The sequence below is a fragment of the Meleagris gallopavo genome, chromosome 9 (assembly GCF_000146605.3).
Source record: "Meleagris gallopavo isolate NT-WF06-2002-E0010 breed Aviagen turkey brand Nicholas breeding stock chromosome 9, Turkey_5.1, whole genome shotgun sequence".
In the NCBI taxonomy this organism is placed as follows: Eukaryota; Metazoa; Chordata; class Aves; order Galliformes; family Phasianidae; genus Meleagris; species Meleagris gallopavo.
The window spans coordinates 7,642,089-7,654,465 of NC_015019.2; the positions used below are offsets into that span (position 1 = coordinate 7,642,089).

The 12,377-nt window shown below is 34.2% G+C and overlaps 1 long non-coding RNA gene across 1 annotated transcript in view; it reads left to right on the forward strand.

The window, feature by feature from the left end:
- Positions 1–2,419: 2,419 nt before the first annotated feature.
- The window catches only part of LOC104912170, a 52,085-nt gene continuing 42,127 nt past the window's right edge, over positions 2,420–12,377 (forward strand). The window contains exons 1-2 of the long non-coding RNA XR_004160646.1: positions 2,420–2,723; positions 6,898–7,015. This is a non-coding gene — a long non-coding RNA (uncharacterized LOC104912170). The remainder of the gene's footprint in view (positions 2,724–6,897; positions 7,016–12,377) is intronic.

A 12,377-nucleotide genomic window follows, 5' to 3' on the forward strand; every position in this document is an offset into this window, starting at 1 on the left:
AAGACCAGTCACAAAGAGCTGCAGAATTTTGTGCTATTTGTGGATGTTAAACACACAAATGGTTGAAGAATAAACATATATATTTTTTTTTAATGTAAAATTTTTACTTCATGTTGCATCTAAAAGTAATTTGCAAAATTACTGACTTTAAATCTGTCATTGCATGTAGTGAATGACATGCAAACCTTCAACTGGCTGAAGGAGAAATTTTCAACAAGACATTTAAACAAAACAACTGACAAGGGAAATGATAGTTGAAATTTAATGTTGATAAATGTCAAGTGAGGAAAAAGCTATTCTAAATTTACATGTATGTGAAAGAGTATTTTTATACTTACTTAGGCTAAAGGAACGTAAATGAAATCTTTGGAAACAGAGAGCAAGATATTCTGCCACAATGCCAGCACTCAACTATTGTGCCCAGGTTTTTTGTTTGTTTTTCAGGACTCTTTTCCCCATACTTCAAAATCTCACAGAAACACTGGAGAATTGGTATTTAAGGACGAGCTCAAATATGCATTTTCTGTGCAAAGAGTGGTCCCATACTCTACAGGTCTCATGATTTAAGGAGAATCTTGGATAACAGGGAAGAGGTTAAAGATAGCTAGTTTATCTGTAATTGAAGGTTCTAGTGGCAAGATCTCTGAATCTTAACATTTCGTGGGGGTCTGCACCAAAAAAAGGAGGGAAAAGCTTTGAAGAATATTAAAGTAATTGCTAAAAGTTTTTAATATAATAATTTGTCTTCCTAGCAATTAAAAAAGTGGATACAGTGAAGATGATGATGAACAATTATGAAAATCTTCTGTTTTCTAGAAGAAATTTTAGATATTGTTTGATTAAAACATGTACAGTAATTTAATAGAAATAGATTTTAGATAGGCTAGTTTAAATGCTCTTTTTTTCACAGCACTCGTCTAGAAACTGGGCCAAGCCATAGGTGAAATTGTTTCAGAGTTTAGTTATATTTTATATCATCTTTGTAACAAAATTTAGCTAAGAAAGTTTTTACTTCCTTTTGTCTTCTTTTCAAGCTTCATTGTCTACTTCCTGACTTATCATTATTTTAGTACTTATTATTACTATTATTATTATTTTTAGCTAAAACTTCACTCAAGCTGAGTATATTACACATATCTATCTAATAGTTAATTGCTAGAGACCCGGTTAAAAGTCACTCTCTGTGCCACATTAAAATATAAAAATTGCTGAATAATGTAAGGGAAACAAAAGATAATGGTCCAAGACAGTTAGTAGCTATCTGCAAGCCAGTTGTGAAGATCTTGTATTTGTAACAATGAAAACAACAATAAATACGAGCTGGACTTGATTTCAATTTATATCTTAATGTTGGTAAGTTGATAAATAGTGTGGCCTGCAATTCTTTTTTTTGAAACGCTTCCCAATATCTAAGCTTGCAGCACACTAATTGCTCCTGAATTCTTCAGCATCAAACCTTATGTCTGCAGTAATCAAACCCATGATACAGAGAAATGTGGACAAATTGACACAATAAGGATCAGAGTTCAGTCACATTGAAGCAACTCGAGGAACCAGAAGTTTATGGATAAGTATTACTTTGACACCTTGAAAAGATGTGTTAATCAAAGACAGAGTGCCATTATTATAGCTACTTTATATGAACAGTCTGTTTTTATTGCTGAATTCTTGTGGTCTGTGCTGTTAATGAGATACTGCAGATAAGAGTAAACATAGAAAAAGTGCAAGGTAAGCAGGTTCGAGCTGTTAGGCATTTATGATCATATGAAAATGCAAATTGGGTAGGTTCAGAGTTCTAGTGGCAACAAATGTTGGAAACAAGATCAACTAAATGGGGGATTAAAAACGGCAAGGTTAGGTAGTGCATCCTACTTGGAGAAATACCAGTAAATGACGAGTAAGGTTTTATCAAATGAATCAGCAGTCATCACGGTGGCTGGACACAGTGAGAAAAGGACTTACAGGCTAGCAAACAAAGACAGTAAGCATAGGCAGTGTGTGAAACTATTTAGGAAAAGTGAAAAGTGTGTAGTAGGTGTGAAGAGCAGTTTATTTTAGGAACAGAGAAGGTGAGAAAATTCATTTAGCGAATGCTGAGAAGAATCTTGTGCTGTCACGCAATGAACGCTTTATACTCATAGACTTTTATTTGTAAAAATATTTGTATGCAGAGCACCAGGCATACTTATAATCATGTTCTTTATCACATGTAAAAATATAGTTGATATGTACCAGATTGTTAGAAATGGGAGAAGCAATTAGACTTCGGTGCTGTAGAAATTCTATTTACATAGGCTTGTATATGAAAAATCTATTTACAATGTAACTTTCTTGTACACTGATCTTCCATCATATGTAGACAATCTTCGTGAAAGAGTTCAGGTTGAATCATCTACATTTTAACAATAACCTCAAATTGTCCTTTTTTTGTGCTTTAAGTAATTGTAATTATTAAATACTGGATATGGATAGAGATATGGAAAAACAGTTATAGGAGTGCATTAACTTCTCTTTTTTATTCCCAGCACAAATCCTTGTGTATAAAAAAATAACAGTAATCATAGCTCAACTGGAGTGTCATATAAATTTTCTGGCAAAACACTTGGGAAGGATACACACCAGATTTTAATGAAAAATGATATACCAACAGCAATTTCTCTTCTATAATGAAGGAACTTCAATTTCCATTGATCTCATCTGTAGATGTATCACATAAGAATTGTGTAAGTAACAAGATTTAAAGCATTAAGCTTAAGTTGACATCTTCTCTCTTAAATTTAGCTGTAACTTGTCACCCTATTTATATACCTCACAAAGCCCTAGGCAGCTTTGCATGAGACTATTCCCAACAGATCATAGAAAACCCCATCTTCCAAAACACTCTATCTTACTCAAATGATGAAAACAAACAAACAAAAAATATATAGCGTTTAAAAATAATTCTAGCTATACTTTCTTCTTAAAAATTCTTCAGTTTCTTCTAGTTCAGTGATGAAATTCACAGAAATTATGGTAATTCTTTCTCAGTTCCTCATCACATAGAGCAATTCTATTCTGCTTGTTAGCTTTCTTTTGAGCCCTATTTTCTGTGAAATACAGTAAAATCTGTAATGAGATACATACTCTGAGGTGCTGTGTGATGGCCAAGGAGAAAAAAAAAAAAGTAACAGTGCACAGAGGAGTAAAGATTCTGGTCTGACTAGTAAGTATTTCAAAGATTGCTACTTACTTGCTCATACTCCATTTATAATGGATAATTGAAAGGAGTGATGCTGAAACCTTCCTTGTTAATCAAAGAGTTAGAATGCAAGAAGTGCTGTCAATTCTATATAGAGAAAAACAGCAATTCCAAGTAAATCTCTTACCACCTCTAGCAATGTGAAGAAATACTGAACATGCTGGACAAGAGTGAAACAGTGCCATACAGTAAAGAAACATGGATTAGCTGGAAAATGAGCTTTGAAAGCAATTGAGGCGAATCACAAAAACTCTAGATGTATATACTACATAATATAATATAAAAACAAACTTACTAACCCAGAGACTCCTGAAAACTGTATGACTTCTTTGTAGTTGTAAATGTCAGAGAGAACATAAGAAAACATTTCTCCTCTCCTTATCCCTTCCTATTGACGAAGGCTAGAACTGCAAACTCTCATTAAACTTCAACCAAAAATATTCTGGTTTTGTTATGCATTTGTAAAACTACAATTTTATGACTGGGCCTATGTTCTCTTTCTTTACATGTGACCACTGAATGAAATGTGTGTTTAAGTATAAAAAAATTAATCTTTGTCATGTCAAATGCTAACCTTAACTGTCCAACTATCTCCATAAGTATGGAGCCAAAAACTGCCTATAATAGTGCACAGGAGTTGGTGAATTAATCTAACCTGATGAAGTGTGTCACCTCAGCGTATAAATCAACTGGAATTATGTCATTGATATGGAAGGAGTATGTGGAGAAAAATAAATGAGCCACAGCTGAGAGAAGCCTCCTAATGGGTAGGGCCTTAAGTAACTGTGAGCAGCTGGTGGGAGTCAATTTTGGCTGTTTGATTTCCTGGTGAGTCTGGGGTATTTTTTTATAAAAAAAGAAATAGTTATATATACAGCTGAATAATAGAGCCATTATTGTTTTTGTCCTTGTGTCACTTTTATGTAATGTATAATGTATAATTTTGTAATACCTTTTTCAAACATTTTTGTATTTTGAGTTACAACTATCATGACATCAATTGCAATTTAATATGTTTTGACATTATTATAGAAAATTATATAACGCAAACCATCAATAAGTAAATGTTATTTTTTTAATTGCTAAAATATTTAAGTGCAATTTACATTAGCAATTCAAGTAATTTACATATATTTGACTAATTCAGAACCCTAATATTTTTTGTTCCCTATAGAAAGATTAGAAAAATCAGTACACTTTTATTTTAAACTCAGCACGCTTCACAAGAAAGAATGGATGGCAGAAATTGCCAATCAGTTCTAAAGCTTTAAATGGTTAATACCTTCCAGCAAATCTACTGTACTATCAAAGCTAATTAGCATACTTTTTGCCATAATTATATGTTTATTAGTAAAAAGTCATTACTGCTAACTATTATGTTAAGAATAAATGACTGCACAAAATATGAAGTAATTTAATAACTTGAAAATTTTAGACTATTATAATCTCCACAGACAAAATTTGATACTTTCTCTATAGCTCACAGCAGGTTTAATGGATAGCAAGAGAGTGTAGTAAAGTGTGAACCAAAACATTAACTACAAACAAAGAGAAATTTCTTCTCAGCCACTATCATTTCAAGCTTTTAAAGTGGCAGAGGATGCTAGATTCCTAACGCGTATAATAACGTGTCTGTTGTAGCTTCCATTGAAACAAATCACAAGCATTGCTTTTGGAACAACCTACATATTTAATGAGTTACAAAGTGGAGCTGAGACCTTTGAAACTGATTTTTCTCTCAGCTCCAACAGGTAAAAGATTGTCCTTACAGTGCTAGGGTCTGCATTGAAGAACTGAAAACAAGACTCACGGGGAACTGCTGGCTGAAATACAAGGTTGTGGCTTTAAAAGGTGAAGTGAATGTATCAAGATGAAACAGTTTGTGAGGAGGTGAACAAGGCAGGTGTGGTTGCATTGACTTTGGCCAGCTGACAACACTCCTCTCTGTTCCCCTCCTCATGAAATCAGTGGGGAAAAAATAAATAAATAAAAGCTGATAGGCCAAGGTAAATGTAGGAGGATCACTTACCCATGCCCATAGTGTCCAAAACAGGCTCCATGGGCTGCTAGGCTGCCTCTGCTCTTAGCACTCAGTGCTCTCCTCCTCCCCATTCCATTTTCCTCTGGCCTCAGTGTTAGCAGACTTGTTTCTGCTTTTCCTTTGTCCCGCTCTCCAGCATTTAGTCTTTTCTGGAACATTCGCACAGCAGCTCTGCTGATGGCTCAGCTGTGGAAGTGGCTGTGGTAGGCTGGGCCTTTCTCCTCAGAGAGCCAGTCCTGCTGCTGCTGCCAGCACCTGGCTGCTCACAACAAAAGGTTTGGGTAGAAAATGAAATAAGTTTTTAAAACTTCTCAGAGTCACTTCAGCATAATAACAGCTGCTAGTCTTGGAAAAACATGTAGTAGAAGTCTGGAATAGAGGCATAAAATGTAAAACAAGTTAAAAATTACTGTTACAGTACTTCCTACTTAGTGAAATCATTGCCCTAAATTGGGATGAAAAGTCTTAATGTGCACTCAAAGTCTAAAATATTCAAGTCTCTGCAGTGTTTCCTGTAAAGCATTGGTAAATAAGAGACAGAAATTCTCACACTGCACAAGATAAGGAAATGGCCAAAAATGCTATCATACCTTTGTTTGAAATGCATGATGAAGAGGCAAGTGTTCAGTGCAGTGCTGCTCAATGCAATGCATACACTGAAGTTTTTTTTCTCCTCCATCTCTGCTTCCTTTGTAGTAGAGCTACCGATTCCCCTATTTGTAAGAAGTAAAAGAAGCTGCAGGTTATCACATAGCATGCATCATCATCACTTCTTGTCTAATCACCTTAGACAATTAATTTCAAGCTCTTTCAAGTATTATGAGCTTGATAGAAAATCAGGACCATCTCAGGAAGCTGTTTTTTAAATATTGTAGAACTTTACTCTCTTTTTTTTCTTTCCAGTAGGTTTGCAGCAAAATCAGCCAAATTATATTAGTTATGCTTTAAATTCCAATTTCCACAGTTCTTTCGTTCTGTATCTCCCTCCTTTTTTCATCTCAACACCTCACTTCCTTAGATTTTTAGTGTAACGAATCTCAAACTCCAGTGAATAAAGTGAAATAGAAAAAGAGGAAGCTATCATGAGCTTCTGAATTTGTGTTTCCCAGGTTCAGAAAGTTTTCTGGGGTTTGATGATATTCCAGCCATTTCTATAGTTATTAGCTGCTGTTGCTGCTCTATACAGTTTTCCTTATTTTGTCCATCAGTAGTTATTGACCCTAGAAATCAAGAGGGGTGAAAATGAGAAAATAAACAAAAAAAACCTGATAATATATATGGGTTCTGCTTTCTTACAATGGTTTGAAAACACTGATGCCACCAAAAGCTTCTGAAAGCTTCTAGTAAGTGCACAAATAGGCCCTATCATATTGTTACATTAATATTTGTTCAAAATTAGAACAAAATTACTTTATCTACTTTCAAAAGCATTTTGCTGCACTCTAGTCTCCCTAGAAGTATTTGGGAAATGGTTCTTTAGTTTTCTGTTTTATTGTGAAAATAAATTTCAAAGTTCTATTTGCAGATAACTGAAGCTCTTAGGTATGCAATTACACAAAATATCCAAATGATTGTTTCAGAAATGAAATGCACAGTCTCAGTAGTATTACTTTTCCAGGGAAAGTTCGTTACCACACTGCAAAAACCACAATCTGCTGTCCTCACACCAAGATCATATGGGTGCTGAACTAGAGGATGACACATCCCATCTTGTGGCTCGATGTGTCTATTACCAGGTCAGTGCTGTAGTGAAAGTCTGTGTAATCTATTTCTTGGCCTGTCTCATGTGATATCTTCTATTTGTGTGTTTTCTGCTGTATAACCTGTTGAAAAAGCCATCTTTTTTGGTTGTGGTTTTGTGTGTGTTTTCCTCACCTAAAAAAAAATAAAAATAGGTAGTAACACAGTCAAAATCCACTTCTTACACTTCCACAGGTTATAGTGTACCTCCACATTTTACAGACATTTCTGAAAGTTTAACCTTTATGATGCAAGTCATGTTGTCCCACAGTACAGCTTTTTGGGTATCAGCATGAGTGCTTCTCAAACTATTCTATACGAGCTTGCCAAGGATTTCCTGTGTGTTCTGTCATTTTCATGGATTACTTTCTCCCAGGTATTGTATTTGAAAGACAGGAGTTACAGGTTTTTTTTAGTATACTAATGTATTTTAACCTTAAACTGAAAAGACCTGCACTCCAAAAAAAGCAGCCCCACAGTTTCACTATAAGTTTTGTTTGTTTGTTTGCAGTGATACATAAAAGAGCTTGTGATAAAGGTAATCAAGTAGTACAATTTTCTCCCCTCTACGTTATGTATATGATATTCAAATTTCCAAACAGCAAGTATTAGCCTAGATGTTTCTTACAATTACACCATTGTAAATATTGCATCACTCAATTTAAAGATCTTCTGTTGATCACAATGTATTTTGCAGTGCTTGACAGCAAATGTTAATGACAAAACTGTAAAACTGTGCGAGGTCTGTAACAAAATTTCACTGGCAATATTTATGGAGGTTTAAAGCTTCATGATGAATTGAAATATCAGAAACCTTATTTTTCTTGTAAAGAATCTGTCATGGAGGTTCATTTACATTAAGGCTGTAATGTCTTTTGCGTATAATGAGTTTAGTTTGATAACAGTTGCTTAGCCAAACATTATTTGTGAGAAAGCAAACAATATTTATAAGGTGTGAGAGAAAACATATTTTCTTTTTCTCTGGGGAGAACTTGAATCAACAGTTTTGGAAATGGTTTTACATATCATATTTTACTGTCCCTGTTGTTTCCCAAGATCTGTGTACTTACTTCTAAATTAAAGTAGCTTAAAATAAATCTGCAATCTTCTTTGGACCAGAAGAACCTCATAAAAAATGATCTCGCTTTGCTTCATTACAACACCTGTTTGCAGTGAGATGGGATCTTACCTATTTCTGTAATAAAATGCCATGCTAGAGCTGTGCTCTTAATTATCCTGCTAAATAATGGGACACATTTAAAACCTTTCCACTCCATCTCCCATTTCTCATTAGTGTCACTTATGAGTTATTTGTCTGCCAGTTTTTGCTTTTCCACACACACAAAAAAATTGTGTTAAGTGCATGTTTTGATATAAAATGAATGAGTAATTAATAGTCCCTCTTGTTTCAGAATTTACTCTTTAATAGCAGAAAAAAATGCCAAGTGTTTTACTGAAAACCAATAGAGTCATAAGCGATGTAGGTATCAATGTTTCAATGTGTTTTATTGTTGGGGGCAAAAAAGTCTTAATAATGTAATTTTAATAATTAAGCAGTAACAATTAGATAATGGTTTTCTAAATCTTCTTTTTCACTTGGCACATTGAACAAATGAGGTATTTTTCAGCTGTGGTAGCTTTATATGTACGCTGCCTATCAGATACAGTATTTGTTAAGTTGAATATTGCAGCTTGTAAGAAGTCTGAATTTGTAAGCTTGTAGTACCAAGTAGGTAATGAAGAGATTTAAAAACTATTAAAAATTTTGCTAGTAAGTATATTTCATATTGGAAAAAAAATTACTGAACATCTAAAAAGTTCTTGGAAGTGTTTATGGAGCTAAATACTTGTAAGGAGTTATTGGTTGAAAGTGTCAATTTAATGTTAATAACATTATTTAAAATTGACAATAGTGCCCATCAGTGATCGTTAATCATTACTGGATATTAAAATAAATCTACCTATCAAGTAGAACACTTGAAATGCCTGATATTAAATGACTAGAAGAAATTGTTAAATGGAATTCCATTTTTAAAAAATCTAATTTTCTTTAATAGGCCTTTCATTTTGCTTGAGAATAAAAACTAGCTTCTATGGATTGTCTAAACAAATGTTTTAATTGCCTGATAGAGAAGGGAGGAAGAGATTTTTGGAGTATTTTTCATCTCATAAAGCGTAAAGTAAATTATTGACGATTCCAAGTTAATGTTAATAGAGACAGGCCAATGGCAAGGAAAAAAAAGCACAAATACATAATTCTGACTAAGCATAAATGAAAATCTGAAGCTAATCAGTGGCACTGTTACACTAGTATAGTGGTTGTTGGGGATGCACAGTACAGAATACAAATAGCTTGTGTGGGCACTCCACTGCCAGCCTTTGTCCCATGTCAGAAACTATTTAGTCACAATCTAGACAACCAGCTCTCTTTGTAACCCATATTGCACTTGGCAGCTTTAGTGGGCAGTTCTGGGCTTGCTGTGGGAAATGCAGCTAATTTTTGGATACACAAAATCAAATGTCCATGAAAGAGAGGCTGATGAGTCATGTTTAAGTAGGTGTCAGGCTGTAGGCTGCTGACTTCCTTTCTGTAGTTCAAACAAGATAATATCATTTTCACCAACAGCACTGATAGAAAATTCAATTTCTGTACGTAGTTAAAGGGCTCTATTACTTAATATAATTTCTATCATTTTGTTCTGCATAAAATATAGTTTCACGTTATGCAGAAGCCAGAACTTTTGTATGAATCCTTTTAATAAAAAAACAATAATAAGGAGAAAAAACAATGAAAAGCAAGAGATGGAAAAGCAAGAGAGGAAGCAGTACAAAAGTGAGGTCAGAGAAGAGTAAAGAAGAGCAATAAATGATGGAATTGCCAGAAGGTGAATGGCCTTTAAGAATTAATGGCTTTTGCTTCATCTTTGGTCATTCAGCCTTTCTCCAAATATGAGAAAAAATACCCTCATGACATGCTAAATCAGTGCAGGTGAGAGGAAAATGGAAACTTCTTTTCTTTTAAGTCAAGAGAGTATTTTAATTTTGCAGACAGGAGAAGATAGAACTGTGCAGTGTCAAAAAGGGTATAATCAAAAAATGCAGAGTTGGAAGGCTCAATCACTGGATGAAATTTGACGTAGATAAACAGACTTTAGCAGAAGTACTGTGTGATTATCTCATTGTTCTCCTTTGCCTCTTTTTCTAACAAAAAAGGACGTGACGTAGGCCTTAAAGAACACCCAGTTAGTCCAAAGTCAATAGATAACAAGGCTGGACCTTTACAGATCATGAAACTGATTAATATCCTCTAAGAGACTTAGTGCATGAGGCTCCCTGGGGAGAAATAACTGATTTTAAATCAATTTTTGACAGGTCCTTACTTTATACAAGGTTATTCAGAAGGGGTCAAAAACAGATTAGTTGCACAGTCATCTCTATCATCTCTACAGGGATATGTGTGGGGATGAGAAGGACGTGAAAAAAAATTCTTCTGTTTTTCTGGAAAAAAACAAGTAATTGTTTGATCCTTGGAGCTGGGTTCAAATGAATTCCCTGTAACTTCATTTTTATGGATTACAGACTCTTTCAGGTATCTTAGTATGTCTCCAAACCCACAAAATTTTGGTTTGAATCCATACTGATAAACCAATATGCATCTGTGCAGGTTAACAGAAATTGTTCATCTTACTCTTGAAATGATAGCATGCCTTTAACCCTAACTCTAACCCTGACCTGTACCAAATAGTACTCTCCAAACGAATTTCTGTATATAATCTGGCGGATTTGCACAGGCCAGAGTCATTCCCAAAATGACTAATGACAACGACCAATGACATTTGGTCATGCAGCTAGGAGAAGTGGGGGGAAAGATTTTTATGAACAGTCCATGCAGTTTGGCCTCAGGGCTATGCAACACTTCCTGGCACTGGATAATTTACAGGAATAGACGTTGCAGAGGGGACCTTCTCCTGATTACACTGAAAGCTCATTAATTATCATCAGCATAATTAATGTTGAAAAACAAAGAGCACAACAGAGATGTTCTTAAATGGAGAAGGTGATTTAACATCTCTCTGGTTCAAAGAAGTACCTGTAAATTTTACAAGTGTGAGTAGAGCAACTAATGTATATAAAGCAGTAAGATCCTTATTTTGGTCTTTTAAATTAATGCTGGGAAAGACAATAATGTAACCTTCTGTAAAACTGACAAATATTAGATTAGCATCAGACTATGAATTCTTATGATTATCGCTTGTCTACTTGAATATAAGATAACTGCAACTAATTAGGAATATAAAAGAAAAGAAAGATAAGTGTATACAAACATTACAAGCAGATATTAGAAGACTATTTATATGCTGTTATTTTTAGGGTACGATTTCTATACAAAAGCACTGATAAAGCTATCTGCTGTAACCAGCAGATCTGATCTGTAGTTATCTTATTATTTCTTACTATATATCTAAAAAGGTACAGTAAGTAAATCAGAAAACAAAATGCTATAGCCATGAAGATGCAAACTGACAGTGCAGTACTCTACAAAAACATTTTTATGTTGGAATTTATCCTACAGATTTGTGCTTTCAGATTGCTAATTTAGTAGAGCACTAAGGTTTGAAAGAAGATGTTATGCAGAATTTCTTAAGAAATTGGTTTAGATGCTTTAGTATCTCCACTTATCTGACAGCAAGTATTCTTAATGAAAGGGATTGTTTACATTGATACAAATTTATTCCATTAAGCATTGAGGCTTTGAGTTGTTTGTTTTCCTGTGGTGTTAATAATGGCATAAACTCACAAACACAATTAAGACGTTTCACCTTAAAACAATATAGGAACAAATAGAAATGTTGGAAGCACCTTAGAAGTAGTTTTTCTTTAATGAAAATAAGAAGAAATCCTAAATAACTCCTGAATGCATTAAATAATCCATGCAATATTTATCTATGTATTAATAATAAAATTCTTATGTTGATATATGAAGATGTAACACCATTGATGCTAGTGGAGAAAATCATATTAAAATTAGAATAAGATGAATAAAAATGGAGCCCAAACTTACTAATTACTCAACACACAGATAGCTACAAATAAATATAGACCCATGCAAACATCAAGTAGATGAAAGTATGCAGAGCATAGAAGTTACGCTGGAAAAATGATCTAATGGTTTAGGTTCGGAATTTAAGTTCTACTCCAGTATTGGGTCTGTGATTTCTTCTGGAAAATAACAAAGAAGAATCAATGGCTGATTCACATTGACTAATAACTAGGCCAAGAAGGAGCCATGGCACTCTGCTCTAAAGAATAGGAGTAATAGCATAGAGCCTGATATCAGTGAATGACTAGAAAGTAAAA